The following is a 24,925-nucleotide window of genomic DNA, read 5'->3' as shown; positions in this document are numbered from 1 at the left end:
AATATTTACAGTGCACCGAATAAGGCGAAAGAAATGCAGAAGCGTCGGACGTGGTTTCGGGAAATCTATTGTACGGTTTTACGCGTCGGGAGTCGCGATCGATGTGGAAAACAGACGTGACATTCGCGCGTTGCGTGCAAATAAATAGTGACTAACGAAAAAAAAGGGAGAGAGAGAGAGAGAGAGAGAGAGAGAGAAAGAGAGGGAGAGGACAGAAGGAAACGCGGATCAAAGTACGATGACGAAACGAGCATGGATGTAATTCGTAATGCGCGTAAAACAGAAAAAATTGGTTTAATCGAGTCGGTATTGAATTACAAAAGTAAAATGCGATAAACTGTCGTGCGTATAATTGGCGTGAAATGATAATTCGGTGTGAGGTTGACGGCGATTGAACGTCGTCGCGTGTTCGCTTGGCCGATGCGAATTTGCGAGAAAAATGAAACAACGGATAGACCATCGGCGCGCGTTGGCCGCCTAGTCGAGTCTCGTTTCGTCTCGTCGGCCGTCGATTCATGGTTTTACGCGGACGAATAAAGATATTAAATGAAACAGAGTTTTACGGGTCGCGTAAAATCCGAAGTCAGCATTTTTATGTAAAATAAACACACCGGTGGGCCCGTTTGAAATAACGATAATTAAATTCGAACGAATCGTAATGGACCTTTTTCATTTTAATGTTTCGTGAAAACAAAATGTACGCCTGAAGTGCCCTTTCGAATATTTGCATCCCGCGAAATTCCATGGAACAATACGCGGTCGTGAAAATGCACGTGAAAAATTAACACAACCAATTTGCCGCGCGCCACAGTTAATTCTGTTACGCTTCGTCACATAAATTCGCCAGAAAACCACGATACTACCAGCATTTAATTCCAACAATGGAATCGCGATATCCTGTAAAACGTGTAAGTATTCCTCGATACGACCGTAATTTTCGAGAAATCGTTTATAATTTTACCCCGGCCGCTCTGCTACACCAGCCGCCGGCACAGTACGAACGAAAAACAAGCGGAAAAGCTAAATTGCAACGGAGGAGGATAATTCGTTTCCGCGGCGACCGCTAGAAAAATGCGATTCTTTATTTCAAAAATATTACACGGTGCCGGAGAAGGGAACGGGGGAAGGGGAAGGGGAGTAGGGGCAGGGAGGGAGGGGGAGGGGGAGGGGGAGGGGGAAGAGGCTCGCGTATGACCGCGCGGATCGTTTGCACTTAGCAAAAACCTAGTTGGATGCGGTGTAAAAAAAGAGGCAAACGAAGTATGTCCGTTACGTTTAAGCGCAAACCTTTAGTTTCTAAGCCCGGTGAGCAACAGGTTGCGCCATTGTGACAACTTGAAAACTCCGCTTCCACGAATATTTTCAAAATTCTTTCTCTCTGCCGGTCCTTTTATGCGACCCCGCGTAGAATTATTCTTCATTGTTTCCCCCGAGTTGCGAATTCTCTCACTTGCCCGGCCTGTACTTGAGACGCTGACGAAAGAATTCGAATTGCGCAAAGCTTTTCAATTGGAAAGAACGCCCCGGAATAACCAGCGCGGAATAACCTTTCCCTGGCTACGCACGCTACTCAAGGACTTTAATGATTATTACTTACGCCTGGCCTGACGACCACAGCCAGAAACCGAATTCCTTTGTTGCCCGCGGGAAACCCGGTGTTTTCCGACCCGCTACCTTCTCCGGCTCGCTCTGTTCTCTCGCGTTGCGCCTCTCTTTCTACGCATCGGCCAACCATCAACCGGTTCGGTCCCTGGTCGAAAAAAAAAGTCCTACTTGGGCATTTATTATTGAAACAGAATAGAATTGACCTACTTTCCGACTTTGATCATTTAGTCTAGGATAAAAGGCCCTTCGGGTACGCGTATCGCGCTGCGAAATTAACAGAGTTCGGCTTAAATGGCAAATTCTACGTGACGTTTGACAGAATAATAGAACAGAAAGGAAGCGAGGCCAGGTAACAAGCGATGTCTGTTCGACGTTATGCTTACGATTGCAAATACGTTGGAACATTTCTTTAATCGTGTTCAAACGTATCTACCGAGTTGTACGAACGTTCCCAATCTACTAATAAGAATTTCTCCACGCGTTTTTCGAACACCACGCGATTCGTAACGTGGGAAAAACACAATTGGGTCGAAGATGATCAAAATAGCGCAACAGGATTCGAGAACGTAGTCCTGTCGAATCGCGTGTTTCTCGAGGAAACCTTTAACATAAACTTGAAACAAGATCATTACACAAGCCTGGCCGAGGATCATAACAGCGTATCTTAGTCGACTATTATCCTCCCCATGGAATAATATTCTACCTTTATTATTCCAAGAAATTCATTATATTTACTCAAATCATGAAAACGTATTGCTGATTTGCCATGAAGCCAAAGGAGCCATACCTGAGTACGCGTTCTCCGAGTTTCGATTCTCATCGCCCTATGCATCCATAACAATTTTCCCTCGTTTCCTTCGAGCTTACGAGCTTTTACAACGATAGAGAGACACGAACATTTCCATCGAATCACGATCCTACCGAAATATATCCGCGAAACACTTCGTTGTGTAACGTTGGATTTTTAACGTCGTACGTTGTCAAAATTGCCCCGAAAGCGTCTCGGTGGCGCGTGGAAGAAAAGCGCGAACTCGCGTATTCGTCCTGATCTAGAGACGTCACGGCGCGGATCCGAATCCGCGCGAGCAAACGCGAGAAGCGAGCGACGAGTGGTGCGCGAGTGCACGTGGATTCGCTCGTAGAAACGACGATGCGTCGGTTAACTGCGGTGACATTCAAAATGTTTAGCCCAGAGCGTGCGCTGGCTCGCGCAGTAGAATAGGCAGAAAACGGATGGATAGGCCGCGGCGAGCGAAGAGGGTGCCAGCCGACAGACGCGCAGGGCTCGCACACATCCACGCACGCACCAGTGCGTTTCTGCATACGTGCGGTCGCGCGATCCGCTCGCCAGCGCGCGCGTGTTAGCAAAATGGCCGGCAGATTTAGACTTACGTAACGCTTGCATGTGCCGAACGCGGCCCGGTGACTCGGTCCCAGCTATTTCGCTTCGATGACGGCCCGCCATGTGCAGACTATCCTGTCGAAAACCATCGCTCACTCGTTGTCGACATCGTCGACCTGCTCGTAAATAAGAAACTATCGTTAGCAATTGTATTCAATAAGTGACAAGTGGACTGTGCATTTTTGTTCAAATTCATGCGAAACAAGGAAAGATGGAAACCGGGTAAAAAATTGTTTTACCTATCAAATAGTAAAGCAACAGTTGTATATTTTATACATTTTCGTAGACTACGCGCTATTTTCTGGTTATTCGAATTTCTGCATAAAAATTTGTACAGATTCGTATCTTTATGTTCACGCGATTCGTACAGTTTAGCTCTAGGCAGGCTTTCGCTAAATCAAACGTAGTAACAGATACGCTACTTTCGATATTTCGTATATCTTTGTACGTTGCTTACATGGATTTCGCTTATCTTCGCACATTAGAGTTTCCCGCAAATGCATAAAAATCCGCGGTCTACCTGCTCGTAAGTCTGGAATCGAGAATCCGCTCGTATTTGAGCTTTTCTCACGCAAAAGTGAAAAACCGCAAGGCCTGCACGATGAATTCATTTAGATCAACGAGCCGTTTCAAGGGTCAGCATATTAAGGCTTACGTAATGGCTTCACGTGTCGAAGACGATACGAAGCATCTTTCTTATCGTTGGCTAAAGTGGCGATTTCAATCCTATCCGTTCTTTGTCCCTCGTAACGTTGCACATGTATCGAGCGCAAGTCGAGGGTTGTTTCGATTCGTAGTTTAACCGCGAGACCTGTACATCGTGTTTATCGTATACGTAAGTTACTGTAACGTTGGTGGTTGGTGTAGCAGTTGGATACGACGCGAGTACGCGATACTCGTTGGCGAAAAATTTGCCAAGATCGACTCGAGCCGTGGCAATCGCTTAAAGGATTCATACGAAACTGGCGGTTATAGACCGACTCGTGAAACTTTGCATCGAGTCGTTTGAAAAACCGCGGTCTATAACTCTCGCGATCGGAATTCGTTTCGACGTTTTCTTTGTACCACTCCTCTGACAAGACTTGTCTTTCCAGTAGGACAGCTCGGTGTGTGCCGCGATTAAACTTTCAGACGTTCCGCGTGCGGCGCCATACTATAAATTTGAGCCGCGATATCGAATATCGTTCATAGTGAAACGCATACACAGGTATCCCCCTTATAACACGGTGATAGTTACACCCTCGCTGGAAAATCTTAGAACGATCATTACTAGACTACGGATATTCGCGTATATTTGGATTTAACGTTTCACAAGTTTAGAGGATCTACAAAATATGCTGAGATATATCAGATATCGAAAGTAGAGCATTTATCATGACATTTAGTAGATGAAACGAATTTCTATCTAGATTTCACTTGTTCAATTGTGTCCATAAAAATACGAAATTGCATAGAAAAAGTTATGGATCGATTATATTTGAATAACATTTAACGTTTAACCTTATACTTTATGAAATATAAGATGCGAACTGTTGAGACATAGATGACGCGCGCTGTTAATATATTGACAATTTTAGAGAAAATTGCGTGTAATTTAAAATCCATAATTTATATGAAATGTGGAAAGTTCTATTAAAAATAGGAGACGCGTCCTAAGATTTTTGAACACGAGTATATTACGAATCCCTGTTATACGAAACAAACAACTGGTACAAAGAACAGGCTTATTGCAAAAACCAACGAGTTACCCTATTTTCTTTTCACAATCAAGAGAAATATTTTTGCTAAAAGAGTCAGTAAATTAATTGAAAGTACCTACTCTGTATTAATATCACATGTACATACGTTTTGTCCTTCATCGCCGCTTGACATCGTTAAACGAGAGGCGAAATATCTTCGTCTCCTGAGCTTCGTTAATTTACGTATGAATCCTATTTATGTCAGTTGTGAAAAACTGTCATCGACTTTTTATCAGGAAGCTTCGAGCTGCCACTTGTCTATAGCGAAAGAAGTTTCGAGTGCGAAGGGTTAATACCTCGCGAAGCAAAAGCGACCTAAAAATTTTAATATTCCAAAATTCCGTGCGCGAATCTAAGATAGCGCGCACAATGAAAAATGTCAAACGACGATGCACGAACTTAAAAATTCTCATAACCTACGTGCCGTTTTGTACGGGGTTCTGGCCGATGCTCGAACCGTATAGCGAGACGTTGTTCGCGGGATACCTGTACGTGTGTATACACGTACGTATACTACATTTGCCGTCCAAAAGTATTTAAGCCAGAGCGGAATTAGAAAAATGATCGGTAGATTTAAGCTTGCGTAACTTCACGTGTCCCTCCTAGACAAGGTGTCCTCGACTGAAAGTCTTCTTTGAGTTATTTTTATCCGTGCTACGCACGTACGTGCAGGTCATATCGGGTATTCGAAATGTTAATTAGTCAGGGAAACGTATGGATTAGTTAGACGCGAGATGCAAAACAGTTTGATCATCGAGCACCGTCCGCCAGCACAGATCGCTCTACGTTCCACGCATACCTAGAAATCGGTTTTCCGTTCCGGGAGCGTCGTTCCTTTCTTATATATTCTGGCGGCGTGGAAACGCCAGAACGAAGAGAAGGAAATAGATATTTTGCAGAGTCGAACGAAAGACGAGTAGGAGGAGCATGCGTCTGATAGATTGCTGCGAACTAAATCAATCTCGATCGCGCGTCTATTTTCGTTTGTATTGTTCGCCGGAATGGTTACATTTATTAAATCGCGAGAGTCGTAACATTTTGGATTCTTGCGTCCGTGTTCAAGAGAGCAAACGCGTTTGCAATTCTCGTTCAACCTTCGCTTAATTTTTCCTCAACGTCGATTTCACTCTTTCTAACGATATATTCGTCGTTACGCTCATAGGGCTGTAATTGTATCGCAGAAAAACTGTATTTGATCGTATCACAATGTCGTGGGACTTGTGTCAACGATTTTTTGAGAACGACGATAGGAAGACAAATTATGCTCGTCGCTTCTCGTTATTTCAATGGATTATTAGCTGAAAAGTAGAAAAAAGAAATCGAAAGAACGTTCGTGGTTTTGTTCTTGCTATGAATGACTGCAGATGTGCATGGATTACCGCAACACATCTGCATGTCGCGTATATCTATACGCAATGAGAAACACCAACGCAATCACATATGTGTAACAACGTTCGCACGCCTATCGTTATTATTCATCATCGATAAGACATTTTCCTCGACGATAAACATAGATTCTTCGGTTCGTCTGAAAGTTGATGAAAATATTCATCCATCAGATTTCCCATCGCTATCGATACCAACTCCCTATATACGCTACTTTCGATAAGGGAACATTATATGGTGTTCGAGCGAGTCATCCGCAATCCATTAACGCAGAAACAAGCTCGATCGACGTTCGTCCTCTATCTGGTCCAGGTTTAGAAACGATCGACCTCTTTCGTTTGCTAATTAATCGATGCAACTGAGAGAGAGAGAGAGAGAAAGAGAGGGAAAGAGAGAGAGAGAGAAGATCGTCGCGCCAAACGCGAAGAATATCGCTTAGAACAGTTGAAACGTTTATTTTTACATTTCCTTTCTGGACATGGCTCGATGAATAAATGCAGCATTCGAAGAGTAAAGCGACACGATCTGTATTCCCATCCAGATACGCATCCTGCCTTGTCTAATGGCACGATACTGCTTCCTATCGACTTTGTAGTACGTGTACTATGCAGAACTGAAAAGAGAACTAGCGAAATGGCACAGGACACTTTACTTGTTTCATGTGATACACTTGCGCTGCTCGTAACTAGATTGCAGATATTTATGCAAATTCGCATTTTTATCAGAGTTAAAAAAAAAGAAGAAAAAAAGAAACCTAAATATAGGTTTGTTTCACCTAGCGAATATCGATTATAAACGTGTGCCGTTACTTCGGATAGTAATAGTTTACGTATTTTCTGTTATTACGCGTATCCTGCGAAATTTTGCAGATTTATTCATAAATGCATAAAAATTCGCGGTCTATTCATCGTGGCTGTGTAAACTCTTTCAAACTTCGGGAAATGATAATTTAGACACCGACGGGGAAATATAGCGACGAAAAAGATATTCAGCAAATCCCCTTGACATTTTCTTTCGTAAAGGCGAGATTAAAAAACTACAATTCAACGATATAAATTAACTGAAAGGTGACTGTAAAACAAGGTGATCCGATAGCGCAACGTTTTCTCTGCAAGTGTGTTCGTAGCGTGGCGTTCTTTCTCGCGTTTTCGATTTTTCAAAATCGCCGCTTAGTGCGACGAATTTTCGAATCTACACGGCGATGATAAAAAAGGAGTAGAGCTGGACTTTGACGCACGACGACGACGACGTTGTATAGGTTACTGTCCAGGCCGCTCTTTAGACCAGCTAATGGACCAAGACTCTATTAATATTGATAATGGCGAAAATCAGGCCAATAAGCGGCCGTGGTACTGATCGCGTTCGAGGATACGGTGTCTACGTACAGATTAACTTGCACCACGGGCACAGAGGCGTCGGTTTGCAGAGTAAACGATCGACCGACGTTCTCGCGAGGACTCGTTCCGTCTCTTTCTAACTTACCAACGCCAACCAAACTGTTAACTATTTCAACGGATACTCATAAATATGAGTTTGAAAAACGCGTTTAAAATGCGCTTTTAATTTACCTAGTTAAAAGTATCTGTTACGTGTTCCAGTTCCGAATCTCCGTCGTTGATTTTATTGCTATTTCTCGAACGGTAGAGAGAAGAGAAGGGGAGAGGAGAGGAGAGGAGAGGAGAGGAGAGGGAAAGGGAAACGAGAAAAGAAAGTAAGAAATAAAGCGGAAAAGAGAGAGAGAAGGTGAAACGTTAAGAGGGGAAATAATAATTTTCTGTATTCGCCGGTTTCGTCTGCCGGTTCACGTTTCTTCGTAGTACTTATTAAGATCTTATCATCGGTGACGTAAGTGTTCGACTGAAACATAGCGCTGTAAGGCTAGGCTGTTCCACCAATTTTGCTGGTTTTTTGCCTCTCTTGCGTCACCGTACAAGCCACGCAAAAAGATTTCAAGCAAGATCGACGTCGTCGAATTAATCGTTACAGCATTAAATTACACGCTTCTGCGCGCTGGTGTCGTTACCGGTGCCACGGACTCGCTCTCGTTCACGATCATCTGCAAGATTTAATCGATGTTTTTCTAACTTATTTGTAATCCGGCCGGCTGAGAAGCTAGCTTTTCCATTACAGATTATACGGAGCATGGTAACCGTTCCATAAGCTTCGAGTGCAACGGACGTTCGTCAACCGTAAAGCAGCGTTTACTAATTATCGTAGCTGCCATTGACACGCGCTTAATAATAGAACGCCGAAATGTTATTAATTGTAAGTAACTGGCCCGGGGAGCAACTGGCATCGCGATTTCTACATTTGAAAAATCTCGGAGAGCGGTTGATGAAGGTCTGTTAAACTCGATCGTTATCTATCGACGTGTAACGTTCAAAGAATGCTATAATTAGACGCTTCGAAGAATTAACGCGATCGTGCAATTTATCCCGTTCTCGAGATATATCTCATAAGAGAAGTACGTTTCGAAACTTTGAAGTAACATCGATCGACGGCCATAAAACGCGTTGCCACAGGACGTATTACTTCTATCGCTAGATGTAACGGGCAACGTTCAGACTTGTTTCGTTGCCGAGCTGCTAAATTGACAATGAACGATCATGCAAATTAGCCTGTACACGAAATTACGGAGTTGAGAACGGCGGAAAGACAGATGAGAGTGGGGTACAGCAACATCAACGCTGATTCTTCTTTTTTTCTCCTCTTTTTAAAACGAAACGTTAGTGCCAATAGCAATAATCGACGTTTTATTATCGTTCTCTATCGAACGAAGAGATGGAGTTACGCGTTATATATATATATATATAGCGTTATTTGTACCAGCCGGATAAAACGTTTGTCGCGGAAAAGGGAAATTTTTTTTTATAACGGGACATTGTTACAACGCACGATTCGATTCGTGGGACGCACTGTCGTTGCGTCACGCGAAATTTCGTTATTTCTAAATTATCTGTGCAGTCGTAAAGTTATCTGGCAATTGGCGATTGCCGCGCACGCTGCAACGAGTGGAAAAATCTGGAGCGACGAAATTAACTTTCGCCAATCGTAAACGGACTCGATTATAGATTGCACTTCTTCGGGCCGAGGCTAAACAGTGCCGCCCTCGTATTTTCCTTCCTACGATCCCGCGCTCCACCGCCATACGAGCTCCACGTCGCAGCTGCATTTTTATCGATTCTTTGGAGGCCTAAGCCTTCCACCTTGACGTTGCTTCAAAATTCTACGACCGACTCTATCGCGTTTCACCGACGAATTAATCTTTACTTTTATCGCTGCTCCCTGGTGCGCGGAATTTCAGAGCCTGCGAAGAATTTCCAGTCCATCTTTGCTTTTCCGGGGGAACGTTCTGGTGAAGGGGACCGTAACGCAAATTTGTGAATCGATCGAATTCTCGTTGGATGTTTCCATGCGTGTTTCCTTCGTATCACTTGCTTCGAATTGATAATTAGGTTTGCGCGATAACGCTTAAAGAATCGCGTTCTTCCTACATTCACAAAATGAAAAGGAATTTCATACCGATTTAACCATTTCGCATTTATAACGCGACCTATTTCAATTATCAAATACGCCTTACAGCCGCGTATCAATTTAAAATACACTCAGGACTTTTATACGTATTTGCCGAAGTTAAAATTACAAATTCGCAATTATGAGAAGTTTTAAGGTACGAAAAATGCGTAGGATACGCTTGATACGCGAAAGCGTACGAAATATCCCAAAATTCTTCGCAACATTTTCAAGACTACCCATAAAAAATTCCGAATTTGCATAAAAGTCCGTGCACTATTTATAACATTCTTCGAAATCCATACGCCTGTGAAACGAATTTATTATCTCGACCCAATAAATCGTCAGCCAGTGACCAATATTGTTACCCTGACCGTCGACACAGCCGCGTTGTATCACGTTTCTGGAATGGTTTCCGCGCATCTCGCGACGATTCGCGGCTGAAACGCGCTAGCCGGCTCGTTCACGCTCGCTCGTCTGCATGCGTGCGTGCAGCTCGCGACGAGCGTGTAGAGTATCGCGAAAGATGGTGAAAAAGAGAAGGGGAGAAGGAGCTATGTTTTTGCGTCAGACAGTGCAGCACGCAAGTGCATTTCGTCGGACGAGTCGCGACGCCCGGAACGTCCCCATTCTAGTTCGACTATCTACATCGCTATAAGTTTACGTAACCGCACGAAACCTGTCAGCTGACATTTTGGTGCTAACCAATGGTGACTATTGTCTTTCTCCTTCTGCGCTACGTTCTCGTCTATCGCCGCTAACTGGTCGCCTCAATTTCTAACATTCCCAACCGACCGGATAGTATAGACGTCTGTCTTCTGCTAGATGCGCTCGATCTACGTACCTTGACTCGCGCGAATACTGCGAAACAGATTTTTGCTTAGATGGACGAAAGGGGAGACACCGGTAGCTATAAAAAATATTGCCACGCCATTGCATTTATCGCATTTACATACTAATTGCATGTTAATTATCGTCATCTACATACCGATTAGTTGGATGCAAGTATATCAAAGACCAAGCGACAGTTTGTCATAACGTTATTGAAATTGTGATTTCTTGAAATCTCGAGAAATTGTAAAGTCCAGATCGAAGAAACGACGACGAGGAAGATACGTTCGACTTGTCCCTGGAATTCCCTTTTTCGTCGCCACAATGTCGGAAAATAGAATTTCGTAGGGCAAATTTATTCATCCGTTATGTTGACAGGGGAAATCTCGTTGGTAATAGAAAAGGAGAAAGATACTCGAGTAATCGATAAATAATTGTAATTACATGGCAGGAACTTAATAGCTAAGACATAGTTCTGGCTAATATATAATTAATAAAAATTGCCTGACCATTTAAATATATAGAGACTTATGAATATCAAGAATTACTAGCTAATAAAGTAGTAGGAAGAAACGATGAAGAAAATCTAAAGCGACATAAGAGAGATCGTTGGAGTTTAAGTAAGCGAAATGGTCGTAGAAAAAAGATCAATGAATGTATGTGCACTGTTAGGGATCTAGCGTCGTACGATCGAAACAGCTAAAATAACCATACAACGTACGATTGGTGTTCGACTAGTAATAGTTCTTTTGGATGGAACATTAAGTTGCAATTTCCGGAGATTAAATTGATTGAAAAAAAAAAAGAAAATGACAAACGGAATGTTGCGCTAACGCAATGTCGGTCTTCATCGGGTGTGTCAAATTTCGTGTCATCTAGCGGTGCTGTCACAGGACTAGACAAATTTGTTATATTCATATATACCGTGAGAATGAAAATACGTAGAAGCTGATAAAAAGCGCTACATTGGAAAATAAGAACGCGCCAATACTTTTGCAGCTTCTCACCGAGTTCCAAGAATTCCGAGATCAGATCGGATTATCTCGAAACAGATTAGAGCACGGAGAGTGCACTTCCAAAAATCGGATCGGAGGTAGTTGGCTAGAGGTTGGAGAAGTCCGAAGAACGTGGGATTTCCGGCATACATTTTCCCTCGTTTCTTTCGTTCCTCTACCCTCGTTTCTTTCATCCAACCGTCTTTCTTCGTACGTAAATGACTTAAGCCTCTCAAAAGGCAAATCGATCAGCCAGCCTTTTCACGAAGTTATCAGTTTCACGTTATCCAGATACGTAATTAGAATTTGAACACGTAGAAAGGGAAATGTAATTTTCATAAATTTACTTTAAGTAAAGGAACATCACGGACGCTTGTAAACTCGAAGGGAAATATCGAAACATGGTATTTTTGATTGTCATTCTCTCGCGCGTTTCAATTTGCGCAGCTGATCAGCGTGACTCGTGAGCGACTCGTATCACGAAGAGAAGCGGAGCGAGTCAAGGAATTGTTTGGAGAATGTCGGCTCTGTTCAGCGATACAGTGTTTACGAAAGCGTCGAAGGGAGATACTAAGTTATTATATTTCACGAGCAGTCTTTGTCTCCGTGAAATTCAACAATAAGCCTCTTATCAACGAGCTACTTGGCGAAAAGAAACGCGTGTCGATGATCACGTTTAAAGAAAGCCGAGCGAAAACGTTTCCTGAAGATATATATATTCCGGTAAAAGTTAGTATTTCCACGGTGTGGAGGGAATTTTTAAAAAACGAGTTCTTGAAAGGTTGATCGTTCGATACGCATGGTAAAATTCACCTTCATCCAACAGTGTGACGTGTACGAACAGCGTGCCGGAGTCAACAAGTTGTTCAGCCGGACCACCCCTTCCCCCAACTAAATCCCACTTCCTATAATTAATAAACGTCATGTATCGTGGCAGTGCCGAGCAATTTAGATCAGAGTCGATGCGTCGCATCAAGACCTCTCGTCGGTCGGTTGATTTTCAAAGCGTATTTCAATTTTTGTTTCTCCCTTCGTTATTGATTCGCGTCTCGCGCCTTTTATTTACCAGTCAATTACATTCGCCAGGATTTTATTGGCCGTCTTGCACCTGACGTTTCATCGTGCGTTTTGTCGATTTTGTGTCCAGATCAACCGTCCCCACCTGCCCGCCCCCTCCCCCTTCAACCGTCCGCTCGTCGACTCGAACCAGACGGTGGCGCGCTATTTATTATATTTTTTGACGCTCGTTCGTAGAATAACTAAGGGGAAATCTGTCGGAAAATTGCAAATCGAAGGGAAAAGAAACGCGTCGCGCGACGAAACACACGTACATACATAGATAACGCGTAAACGTATCGGTAGTTCGTATAGGTATAAACGGCATTGTCATTTTGCGTGGTAGCTCCGTGCATCGGTCGCGTATAGCTTTGCAGCATTCCTATACCCCCAGCCCCTACAAGGGTCAACGTCCTTTTACCTTTCGACGAAGCAATGGAGGAAATATTAATTTCAAGGTTTTTTGTCGAGCTTTCCCGGCCATGCTTCCTCCGATATTGGCAAAAGCGGAACCGAGGAAGAGTTCGCGGCAGGCCGGGACATTAATTTGCAAAGTCGTAAACAAGACGGCTGCTGTCGATACTTTTAATAAAATGCTAGTAATTAAATTGTGCGGGGGATCGGTAATGGTCGAACCGGTCCGGATCGAAGGACGTGCCCGGAGAACGTACGGAGCCGAGTGGTCGTCGGTTGAAAGGTAATATCGAACTCGTATTTTAGGTAGACGAGAGGTAGGTGGTGGTCGAGTCTAGGGAGTAAAAAAAAAAAAGGGAAAGGAAAGAAGAGCAGAGGGGTCGTAGGGGAAAGAAACAAAAAAGGTCTGGTGAAAACAAAAAGGAATCCGCGTCTTTGGGAGTAGTGTGTTAGTTAACCCCCACTCACTCTCTTTCTCTCTCTCTCTCTCTCTCTCTTTCTTTCTTTCTCTCTTTCTCTCTCTCTCTCTCTCTCTCTCTCTCGAGGGTGTCCGCTCGCGACAACTCATCCCTGCCGCCCCACTTCGCTGCACTTCCCTCACCCGATTCCCCACACCGCCACCTTCTACCTTCCTTTCGCTCTCTCTCTGTTCCATCTTTCGTGTCCTTTCTCCTCCTCCGGCTTCCTATCTCCTCGTTTCTGAAATTTTTGAATATCCGATCAATAGGTAGCTGCTCGCAGAGAAAAAAGGAGCCGAGGTGGGGAGGTATCGGATGGGTACTGCTGGAACTCCACCACCACCCCTATCCTCGCGATTCGTCGCGCTCTTCGAGACCGAGACATATCCGTTTTTTCTCCGAGAACGTCCGACCGATCTCTCGCTCCCACGATTAATTGCCGAGGTAGCACTCGTTCCGCGAGTACATACCACCCTCCGGTACGTCGTCCTATAGCTCAACCCTATTTCTTTTCTACCACCGGCTGTATACGATCGCCGTGTTCTATCCTTAAGAGATATCGACGAGCTACCGATGGAAGGGTATAACGTCACAGCTTGGCCGTGGTCTCTTTAAAAATTTGCCAGCCGTTTCGCGGTATAAGCGCCTCCGGACCGTCTACCCTCGAGCGTCTCATGAAAATATTATTTTTCAAAAGTTGCTGTCTCGATGGTGGCCGGTCTTAGCGTGGTTTTAGAAGCCGCGCGAATACGAAATCAGCCACCTGCCACGCTTCCATGCTCTAGCTATTATAGTTATTCTTATATACCAAGTAGCGGACAGTGAAATTGGACTATAACCAATTCATACTCGAATCACCCGCCACGCGACCCGTCCGCCCTTTTTAAACTCCGATGCCGTCTTTCGCGGTGTTGAACCGAACACCCGATATTACCGCGTTCAGTTCGACACGCGACATCGCCCGGTGTTCCGCAGAGCGTCGAGGAAAGAGAAAAAGGAAAAGAGTGGCGCGGGGGTTGGACTGGCTGAGGCTAGGCACTTTCAAACTTTGAACGCCGTCGTCGCGTAAGCCACGCATTTTCATTTACCAAAAACGCGAAGCATAATAAGGGGGAAGATAAAAGTAAGCGTCAAAGCGGTAGAAGCGAGCACGCGGAACCCTCGAGGGGTTCCCCCGGAAAACGAATCCGCGAAACACGAACGGCGGTCGGGCGATGCAGCGGCGCGGGTGCAACGACTCTGCTGCAACCGGCTGCAACGTTGTCGAACGGCGCGCTTTTCATACCACCAGCCATCCAGTCATCGTCTTTACGCTAGGCTTACAGCGGTGCAGGAGGGTGGCAGGGGGAGAGCGGGCCATGTTTCGAAGCGTTTTATAATTGAGATCGTGGTGGTAACCGGGGGAGGCACAGCACGCGGTCTCCCGCCACCGGGAGAGGACGGGGGATCGATAGCATTTTTTTTCGGGGTAGGAACCCAGACGTACGTAGACTACGTACGTGGAGCGAAGGTGGCCGACGAGAAGGGGCTCGAATCGTGTGACACATCCACGCACAGCGACTGATATACCGTGCTACGTCGCCAGTTATGTACGTACGAGGGAACAGCCGGTAGAAAAGGGGTAGGAGGTGTACGACTGCGGACCGCTGGCTGGCAGGGTAGGAAAGTGGGCAGAGAGGGAGAGAGAACGGGCCTGGAGGGTCGCTCCGGCAGGCTTGCTTTTCGACAAAGAGGCGACGACGCTTTTTTATAATTGCGTTTTTAATTTGATGGATTCTTTGATGCGTTTCGTCGTATACTCGAGCGTGCGCGGAAGAGCGACCGATGGAGAGAAAAAGAGAGGAACCAGGGAGACGGGAAGGAGAGAAGGACGCGGACGCGTATGGAAGTGTTGGCATACGTGTACCGTAGGGGCGAAGGGTAGGGAATGGTAGGGAAGCGAAGGGAAGGGAAGAGAAGGGAAGAGAAGAGAAAGAAAGTGGAAAAAAGAGGAAGGAAAAGGGACGGACCGAACGATAGAAGCGAAACAGAAAAAGAGAGGAACACGGCGGCGTCCACGAGAGTTTTTTTCTGGCCCAGCACGAAGCCCTCTTTTCCTTTAACCACTCTTTCGCAATCCGTATAACGCGCACACATCTTCGTCTTCGTCACACCAGCGCGGCGAGAAACCGAGCTTTCCATATCGTACGTACATACGTAGACGTACGTTGTGTATATAACCACGTGCCTACTTCGTCTTTTCCCTCCTTCTTTAGTCCGTTATACACGTCTGTCTCTTTTTCTAAATTTTCTCTTCTACCCGTCCGGTCGAAGGGTTGTTTCGCTAAATTAATTTCAATTCCGTTTGCCACGTGCACTTCCGTTCTGCTAGATTTTCCAACCTCCTGACAATTTTTCCCTCTGTCCTGGCGGACGCAACGTGTCTTTCTGAGATTATTGGTCGCATCAACAGAGAAGCAAGTTGGAACGAAGTTGTCTTCTCCGGTATTGCATCGATGACATTCGTCGCGTGTGTCGTAAAGTTTCGATTTCGACTCTATTGTATAATCGTTTACCGACTAATATCAGTGTACTATGACTATATTAGTGAGTCGACAAGTCGTACATTACAGCTTATAGACTTCTCCGTCCTCTTTTACGATTTTACATCAAATAGGATAATCGAATGACTCCGTAATTCATTCGTGAACTTGTATTCGTCTTATTATCACGTTTGTTATTATCTTTTACAAATTTAATAATAACGATAATTTGTAATCGAATCGATAAGAAGATACGAAATTGGTTTTGATAGGTTTTTCACCTCCTTTTTGAACTTCCTTTCGTGGATCGAAGGACTTTCGAAAACAAGAGGAGAACTCGTTCGAGTAGTTAACGACATGGTAAACTAGCATAATGTGATCTGAATTTGCCGCAACGTGATACAGATTTAGACTTAAATCCAGTGTACCAACGCATTGACCTCATTCGACGACGTATAAGGATCAAGCGAACAAACAAAGCGAATTGAGCTGGTTCATCCGATGACGTATGGAGGTGGTAGAAAATTAGATCGCTATAGCTCATTAATGATCGCTCGGACGTGAAATAGCACCGTGATAATTTAATCGTTTCCTCGGGATTAATCGTTGACCGTTTTACTTGATGAATTTTTCAAAAGCGCGCGCACGCTCATAACTTTATGACGTTTCGATCGTGGTTTCGCCTCTAATGACATCAGCCTGCCTTTCGTTTTGAAACGACACGATTCGCAGCACGAGCTTTGAGCACGCGTATTTAACTCGGCAATGTGAGCAGTCACGCGTTTTCGAGTTTTTCGAACAGCGTTGGAGAGCACGCGGATGCAGCGGAACGATTTTTATTGCATTTCGCAGCGTGGAATCCCAGCTGGAAATTGCGTCCAGTGAAACGTTTTGTTTTACAACGTTCTCTATCCTCTCTCTCTCTCCCTCTCTCTCTCTCTCTCTCTCTCTCTCTCTCTCTCTCTCTCTCTTTCTACTCTCCCTCCTATGCTTGTATTCACTGAACAGATTTTTTACGCTTTTTCTCTGCAACTCGTTTTCACAGAGGACATCATCGCAATCATCGGGTTCAGATCGAGTCGAAAATTGAGATTATCCTATTCACGCGGCGAAACTTTTAATGCGTTCGATCGCATTTCATCCGTCTACCAAAGTGAGATTAAATCAATCGTCGTACTATTGTCGCTCGGATGGCATTTCAGGCAAAGACAAGAGGAATTCTCTGCCCTCTTTAGTTCAAATGTTCTACCTACTGTTTGGAACCTCAAGGAAGCTGCAGTTTTTTCGTAAACGTTTTTCATAATATCACCTTCTAATAATTAATTAAAATTTGAAAGTGGAATATATAAGGATGGAGCGTAATTTTTAAAATAGAATACCCAGTCTCATTTATCACGAAATCGTATATCAAACAGGTCTTGGTTACGTTAGAAAAATAATTAATTTGGGGCGTATTTCATCCACTGATGATTAATCTGCAAAGGGTTAATGTATCGTAAGACCAGCATCTCACATTGATGGAAAAGCTGTGTATGTAAACTAATATGTGTTCAGCTAAAAGACACATACTACTCTCCTTGGTTAAATGGTTAAATCATTTACCATTTCGAGACTGAGAAAGACTTCAGTTCTATAATTTTCTTTGTACCGCCTTTGTTTCTCTTCGCTTAGTTTAAAATATTTACTTATTGTTGTTTCGTAACGGTCTGTCTGGTTTAACTATATTTAAGAGCTGAAAAGATACGGGGAATTAGAAATGTCTCGACGTATCTTAAAAAGTGGAGAAATGTTAGATAGGATACTTTAACAATGTCCTGAGAATTTGGATTTAGTCGGGTGTCTCAAGCCTTAAAAGCATTGTCTCTGCACTTTCATAATTAATTAAGTTATAACTTTATTCTGTGGCGTGGTACGTTTTCGTGCCTTGAAGAAATACGGTGAATTTTTTATAACAATAAATATGGAAGATAATATTTTATAGAAACCAGTAGTGGTCTGCTGAAAACGTCGTCCTTCTACATTTCCTTCAAAAGTGGAAAAAATTATACCATTCAAAAGCTTCAACGCATTTAAACACGTTTTACGAACAGATTCTGTATGCTGTGAGAAACATTTTGAAATTTCGTTAATCCCGTTACGGGACTCGACTATCGTGATTACATTGGTCAACTCTGAGACAAATCTGAAAATATACACATGAAAATTACAAGATATCTAATACAAACATACTTTTTCACAAAGATCGCGAAGGTATTAAAATTCAATTATCCTTAACACTTATTATACGTAGATACATTTGATATGATTATTCGTACTGTATTCCAATTTTTTACTAAACATGTATTCGATAATAATAAATATCGTGCAATTTCTATGTACTATATAATATTCACAGATTGCCTTCAAATATTACCAATACGATCACGATACTGCTATCTGCCTGCCAGTAAATGAAATTACAAACACATTCTGATAACTCATGTTGCATAATAGATGCATAAAAATTGCCTAGAGTAAACGTTGAAACACTTTCACCAGCCAATATAGTATGTCTGTACATACGTGATTTGTTCGACACACACGTTAAACGTCGACCGCATTGTATCGACGCGCCGTGCAAATCCTTCGCGCAGCTGTAGCAAAGTCGGACGCGGTGCAAAGTTTCCATCGGCTATTTAACAATCGACGACATCTGCGACACTCGATGAATCCTCGGATCTTCCATGGCCAGTAACCGACACAAAAAGTGCAGGGCAATGGAAAATGTAATTAAAGACGGGGAAGTCAGCAGCGTGATCGTGGGTCGCAGATATTTATTGCGTTCTGACCCTAAGAGATTCGGGCTAAATCTCACGCCGTCGTTTTATACGGGGAAGAAAATGGCGTCTGAAGTGTTAGGGGTCGTATCCCTTTTACTCTACGAGTCGGTATGAGCAGCAAGAGTCGGCGAAGGTGTCCAAAGTGTGTTCGTAACCGTAGAGCAGTAGAATAAGAAAAAGGTGTACAGAGGAGGAGAAAGTGGTGTGTGTGACTGTGTGTAAGCGAGCGAGCGAGCGAGAGAGAGAGAGAGAGAGAGAGAGAGAGAGGAAGGCGAGAGAAACGGGAGCCTAAATTTAGTAGACATCCAAAGTATAGTCATGGAAGCGTGCAAAGAGAAGGAGAGAGCGAGTTCGAGGAGAAACGACGAGGAGCATCACAGTGGCGAGAGGAGATTCACGGAGAGAACGGGGTGGGGTAACTCTGTGCTTTGGTGGCAACGGTTTAGGGTAGCAAAAGGAGGATACCAGAGGGTGGAAGCGGCGGCGGGCGGGAGGAGGGGGAGCGGAACGAACTGTTGCTTCCCCGAGAACCATGTCGTGCTGGTACTTCTAACACAGGATTCTCGAGAGCCTCCAAACAGGATTTAAGCGTTCTCACCGGCCACGAGGAGTATCTCTTCCAGTATTCCATACAATTTCCCTCAAAACGTTCCTCGATTCTGTACCTCCTCTTTGTTGTTGCCTCGCGCGTTCTCGTTTCAGATCTACAAAATTAGTATATCTTGTGTGTTTTCAAAAGCGGTCCAACAGAGACCACTTTTCGCACAGACGCCCGATTGCATGCGGGCCAAAGTATACATACGCACGGGTAAATCGGATGTTTTGAAATTTTTAATGGCAGAACACTCGATCGATGCTTAGTTTACATAATTTCATCAATTTCACGCACACTTTGTTTCGTCGAGTTAACCAATTTGCCAAATAAACGGCTTACGTGGTATGTAGAGAAATAAAAAAAAAAGAAAAAAAAGAAAGAATTATAGAGGAAATGAACGTGATTCCTACTCGGTGATCACTAGGTTGTTCGACGGATTGGTCTATATCTGTGGATAAGAAGAAAGTTGCAAACGAACGTGTCGGAACTCGAGGGAAGAAAAGACCTACCTATATAGCCTTCTGTGCATCCCTGTTACTTATTATTCCCTTTAACTTCGCGGCTGTATTTTCCACGCTCTCTGGGAGTTGCCTCGTGTCAGTAAATCAGACAACCGAGTCAGGCATCGGACTAAAGCCGGTCTCTCGAAATGCAGAATTTCGACGATCCACGTTGAATATTTCGCAAAGAATAATACAATTAATATATCAGATTTAAAGTACAGATTTAAAGGACTAGTCGAATCAACGACTCGATTGAATTACTTTGAAACCAATTTCTCAGATGTCTATCGTACGTTAAAAAATGTCAGAGATGTAGGTATATGGTGATATATAGCACACGTATAGGTATAGGTATACATGTAACGTGATAGGTGAGCATCGTACAGATTCTGTGCCAGAATTTAAAAATCTTTGCAAACCCGAACACGATTTCGGGGGTGCAGCCAACCGTTCATCGTTCACAGATTCGATCAAAAGAGGTCGAGCGCGACGAGGGTTTCGTGGTCAATTGTGTCACCCTCTCTAAAACAACCGGACCAGAATCTCGCTCGCACATTAATGTTTCTTTTTCCGTAAAAAGTCAGTTGCTTCGTAAAAAGAATTTTTCCGCTCTCGCGCATCGTCCTTCCACGGTGTTCGGTCAAATTGAAAGTCAACGGTATCCCGGTGGAAGAACCGTTCCGCGAGGCGATTCAAAGAGCACAGGTGGCCTTTAAATATGAGCGTCGTGGAACGTACGAAAAACTCGGGGTGCGAAAGCAAGGGAGGACCGGCGAAGTGCGTGTGTGGCCCGGAGGGTGGCGGCGTCAGCGGAGGTACGGGGCGAGGTGGATGGAGGACACTGGACCGGAGAGAAAAGAAGGAGACGCGACGAGGAAGAGAGCAAGAGAGTAAGAGGGGTGGTGTCGGTAAGGGAAAGAAGAAAAAGAGGCCGTGAACGAGTATGCGTGAGAGGATATACGCGTGGTCGTATGTGAGCCGAGGGGGAAGAAAAAGAGGGACGAAGACGAAGAGAAAAGAATAGAGGAGGAAGAAAGAGGAGGAGGCGAGGAAGGACGTAAAACAAAGTAACGACGAAATGCACTTCCCCCTTTACGCCGTCCCTGGCTCTCGCCCGGAGGGAAACGTCGAACGAAACGTTAAAAACTGGGAAGAGGAATGAGAGCGCGGGGGTGCTAGGTGGTGGCTCGTCGGTCGGGAGGGTCGGTGGGCCCCGTGGAGGCGCAAGGCGGAGGGTTGAGGGTGGGTTTGCTGTGGCAGCCGGGCCACCCTGGAAGGGTGCCGGGAGGTTATGACAGCCGAGGTATTGAGCGGATCCTTCGTTAAAAAAACGAGAAGCACCGTGCTGAGGCGCGTGGAACAGAGACGGATACGGAACAGAGGGAGAGAAAAAGTGCAAGAGAAGGCGAGATAGCGAGAAAGAGAAAACGAAAGCCGTGCGAGGGACCGAGAGTGAGCGGGGAAGAAAGACGAAAAAGGAGATAGAGAAAAGAGGAGCAGTCGAGGTAGATGGAGAAAGAGAGTGCACGACTGCCGCCGCCGCCGCCGCTGCCGCCGCCGCCGCCGCCACCGCTGCCCCGCCGCCACCGTCGCCGCTGTTGCTGCTGCCGCTAGAACCGCCGGTGGAGGTGGTCCAAGGGGTGAGACCAAGTAACCGAATCCAACGCACCCTTGCCTCGCGCCCATTGCCTCCCCCAGCAGAGAAAAAACCGAGTGCACCATCTCCCCCACTTCTCTCCTCCACCTCATCCTCCACCTTTTCCATCTCCTCCTCTACCATCTCCATCTCCACCTCCTCATCCTCATCCTCGTCCTCATCCTCATCCTCATCCTCATCCTCCTTCTCGACCGCCCCTGACTGCTCTTCCTGAAGCAGTCCTACACTCTGCCCTCCCCACCGCCACGCTTCTCTATCTTCCTCCCTCGTCATCGAGTTTCTTCCGCCACGAAAAAAATACTTCAACTTCGAATGACGTTACGAGCGACCTCCGATCGAACGCGACGAATCCTTGCGCGCTCCTCGACAGTCACGCGCCAACGACTTCGCGACTACTTATTAACTTTTACCATTCTGGCCGAGGGTACTCGTTACAACGATCGATATATCCTAATCACGAGTCTAATTAACCAGAAATCGATTGGAAGGAATTTCAGTCGGATCGATCCGATTCTTTCAATTACTCCTCGTCCAACGATTACCCGTGAAATTCCAGTTTTATCATTCGTATTTCGATTAACAACGATCTACAAAATTCCGATCTGTCCTCTATGTTCCAAATCTTCCACCGAATAGCCTGCTATTAACTGTAAGATCTTATCGATCGTCCGAGAATGGGTGGTTTTGGGAAACGACGCGCTCCATTTGCAACAATGCCAACGATGATCTACGATCGGCCGATTTGTAAGCGTTGTACCTTTCTACGATTATCAGAAAGTACGTTGAAATCGCGATTACGTCGGTTTGAAATCGACAAGTACGCATAGTGCAAGGCCATTGCAGAGATGTAGAAAAGAAAACATGGATAGTAGAAATGGCCGTGTGGATGTACTTAAAGAAGAGAGAAAGAGAAGGACGGTGAGATAGTGAGGGAAGATGGGACAGGGGAATCGAGACCGTTTGTTCGTCGACGGAAATGCAGGCTGGACACGGAACGACGGAAAACGAAGCGAGTGTGTGCGAAGCACTCCCCGGATTCGCGTAATGGGAAAATCGATTAGGAACCGAGCGAGTAAGGTGACCGTCCAAGATGTACAGATACACCAAGAAGAGTTGTTAGCTCTTCTACATTCGCGGAATTAAACGAGTCGTGAAAAAATAATTTTTCGAATTCGATCGGCCGATCGAACGACTACTACGAAAGGTTATTTAAATTCCCAAACGTATAACCACGATTAAAATGCTTATTCGCTGAAAAATCTTAGGACATTCGTTGTGCTTCGTTCGTTATCGACGAGTTGTATCGTAATGACCCATCTAACTTCGTATTTTATAGAGAAAGCACCTGTACTGCAAACGTATTAACTATTTTATTTAAAAATCCGTGCAATTTGATATTCTTAAACCGCATGAAGTATCGAAATTTTATTAAAGAAGAAGTCCCAAGATATTCGAACGCAAGCGTATGTAATTAGAAGTTGAAAAGAGGAAGAAACGAAAGGAAGATAAACGTCGAAATCGAAAGGTCGAACAAAGAAATACTTAATATGGCAAAACTCGAGCATCTTAGAACTCCGACCACTTCAAGGTACTCTGAGAGTCTAGTCACTTTTCCCTCGCCCAGCATGCCTGCGAAGGTTCAATGACATCGGTAGAAGCTCCCGTACACGTACACAGAGGCGCACCGAGCTGAAAGTGGAACGCGTAGCAAAAGCGTTCGCTTTTTTTTTCTAACGATTGGGAACGGTCGAGGGGAGATAGAGAGATTATGGGAAACTACCGGTGGAATTTCCCTAATTACTCGAGTACCACTACCGAAACGTCAACGAAATTTCAAGTTCTTTTTTTTTTCTTTTCTCCTTCGAGCAGCGGATGCTTGTGAAAGTTTAACGACGCCGACGAAAACTTGGATGCATCCTCACGCGACCCTCGGAAAATGTGGAACAAACGTGTAGAACTGCAGAACAGAAAGTGCCGTATGTTTCATCGATATTGTTCGTATAGGCTTACCTAGCACGAGTATCCAATCGATCTTCCAGCGTCAGTGATATCGCCGTACTAGCCCACGGCTAGCTTCTATTCATCGAACGGCGTCCATGCGCGAGTGGAATATCAACACAGAGAATCAAACGCTTTTAACGAATGCTGCCGCTCCGATTTTGATCACCTACACCGTATGTGTCATATCAACGAAATACTATCGATCTTCCGCCTCCTGACAAGTAGATGAAGATCGATCCCGACCCTGTCCGCTGGCAACCTCAAGTCTCGCTACCGCGTGTTTATTACAGAATTTACGATCAGATAGAACATTTACATTAAAAAAAAAAGAGAGAACGTCGCTGGAATCTTTTCGTTAAAGTTTCTACAAAACGAGGGAGGCTAGGAACATCGTTTAATTGCCGTGCAATCTCGTCCACGTTGTTAAGATTAGAATAAGATGTGCATCACATATGTACTAAAAGTTACATTTCGAAGCCACCTAACTATTCTCTTTGTTCGTATATGTGAGCACGCGCTATTCCGCTCGTGTCGTCCGCTAGCACGTGTAGCCGAGAGTTACTCGAAAGTTTGTTGGTAGAAAAGCGAACGAAAAGAAAGGGAAAACCTTGTTGCGAGAGAGAGAGAGAGAGAGAGAGAGAGAGAGAAAATGGGCCCGCGTGGGAAAAGGTGGAAGGCGAAATAGAGAAACGCAAATTAGGTGATGTTTGATTTTCGGCGACGAAGAGGAAGTTAGGCGCGTGAGTAGGGCGGATATCTCGACAACAAAGGCGATGGAGCGAAGGAGTTTCGCGATGAACGTAAGAGAATCAAGGGGCTGGCAAGGTAGGACACGGGGGCGCAAAGGGGGGGCCGAGGATAGAGGGAACCGAGAAGGAAGGAGGTGAACGGTGGTCGAGAGGGGAATAGGGCAAGTAGAAAGGACGAGGGTGTCCGCGGGGGCGGATGAAAGGACGCTTACCAGCTACTACCTATTGATCGCCAATTCTTTTTCTCTTGTTGCATATTAGGCGCACTCTGCCTCCTCTCTCTTTCTCTCGGCGGTACGCTCTCCCACCCCCTTGCAGGCGTAGAACGCGCGAATCCGCCCCTATAGCTACCCTCCGACCACCCTGCGCGCCTCTTCCTCTTCCCCTTTCTCCTGCCCCCTCGCCACCCTCCATCCTCCTACCCTTCCTGCCCATATCGCGTCACCGCGCGAGAGTGCGAGTCTCCCCTACTACCTTTCCTACCTACACCATCGGCCCTGACGTTCTTCTTACCGGCAATGTTTCATTTCGAGTAGCGGCACCCTTTCTGTTTCGGGGTGGGGCCAGCACCCATCGCTCCTTACACGCAGGTGTCGCGAGAACCTTTGTCTACCTCGAATGCTCGTCCGATTTCTCGAACAACCGTGATCAGGATCGAACAGTGTCTCGATCGTTTCGGT

General features: G+C 45.0%; 1 protein-coding gene across 3 annotated transcripts in view; it reads left to right on the top strand.

Annotated features, from left to right (window-relative positions):
- The window catches only part of Eip93F (Ecdysone-induced protein 93F), an 87,710-nt gene that overhangs the window by 24,748 nt on the left and 38,037 nt on the right, over positions 1-24,925 (top strand). The window lies entirely within an intron of this gene.

Source organism: Bombus vancouverensis, chromosome 15, assembly GCF_051014615.1.
Source record: "Bombus vancouverensis nearcticus chromosome 15, iyBomVanc1_principal, whole genome shotgun sequence".
NCBI lineage: Eukaryota > Metazoa > Arthropoda > Insecta > Hymenoptera > Apidae > Bombus > Bombus vancouverensis.
This window is presented reverse-complemented; position numbering and strand designations above follow the sequence as displayed.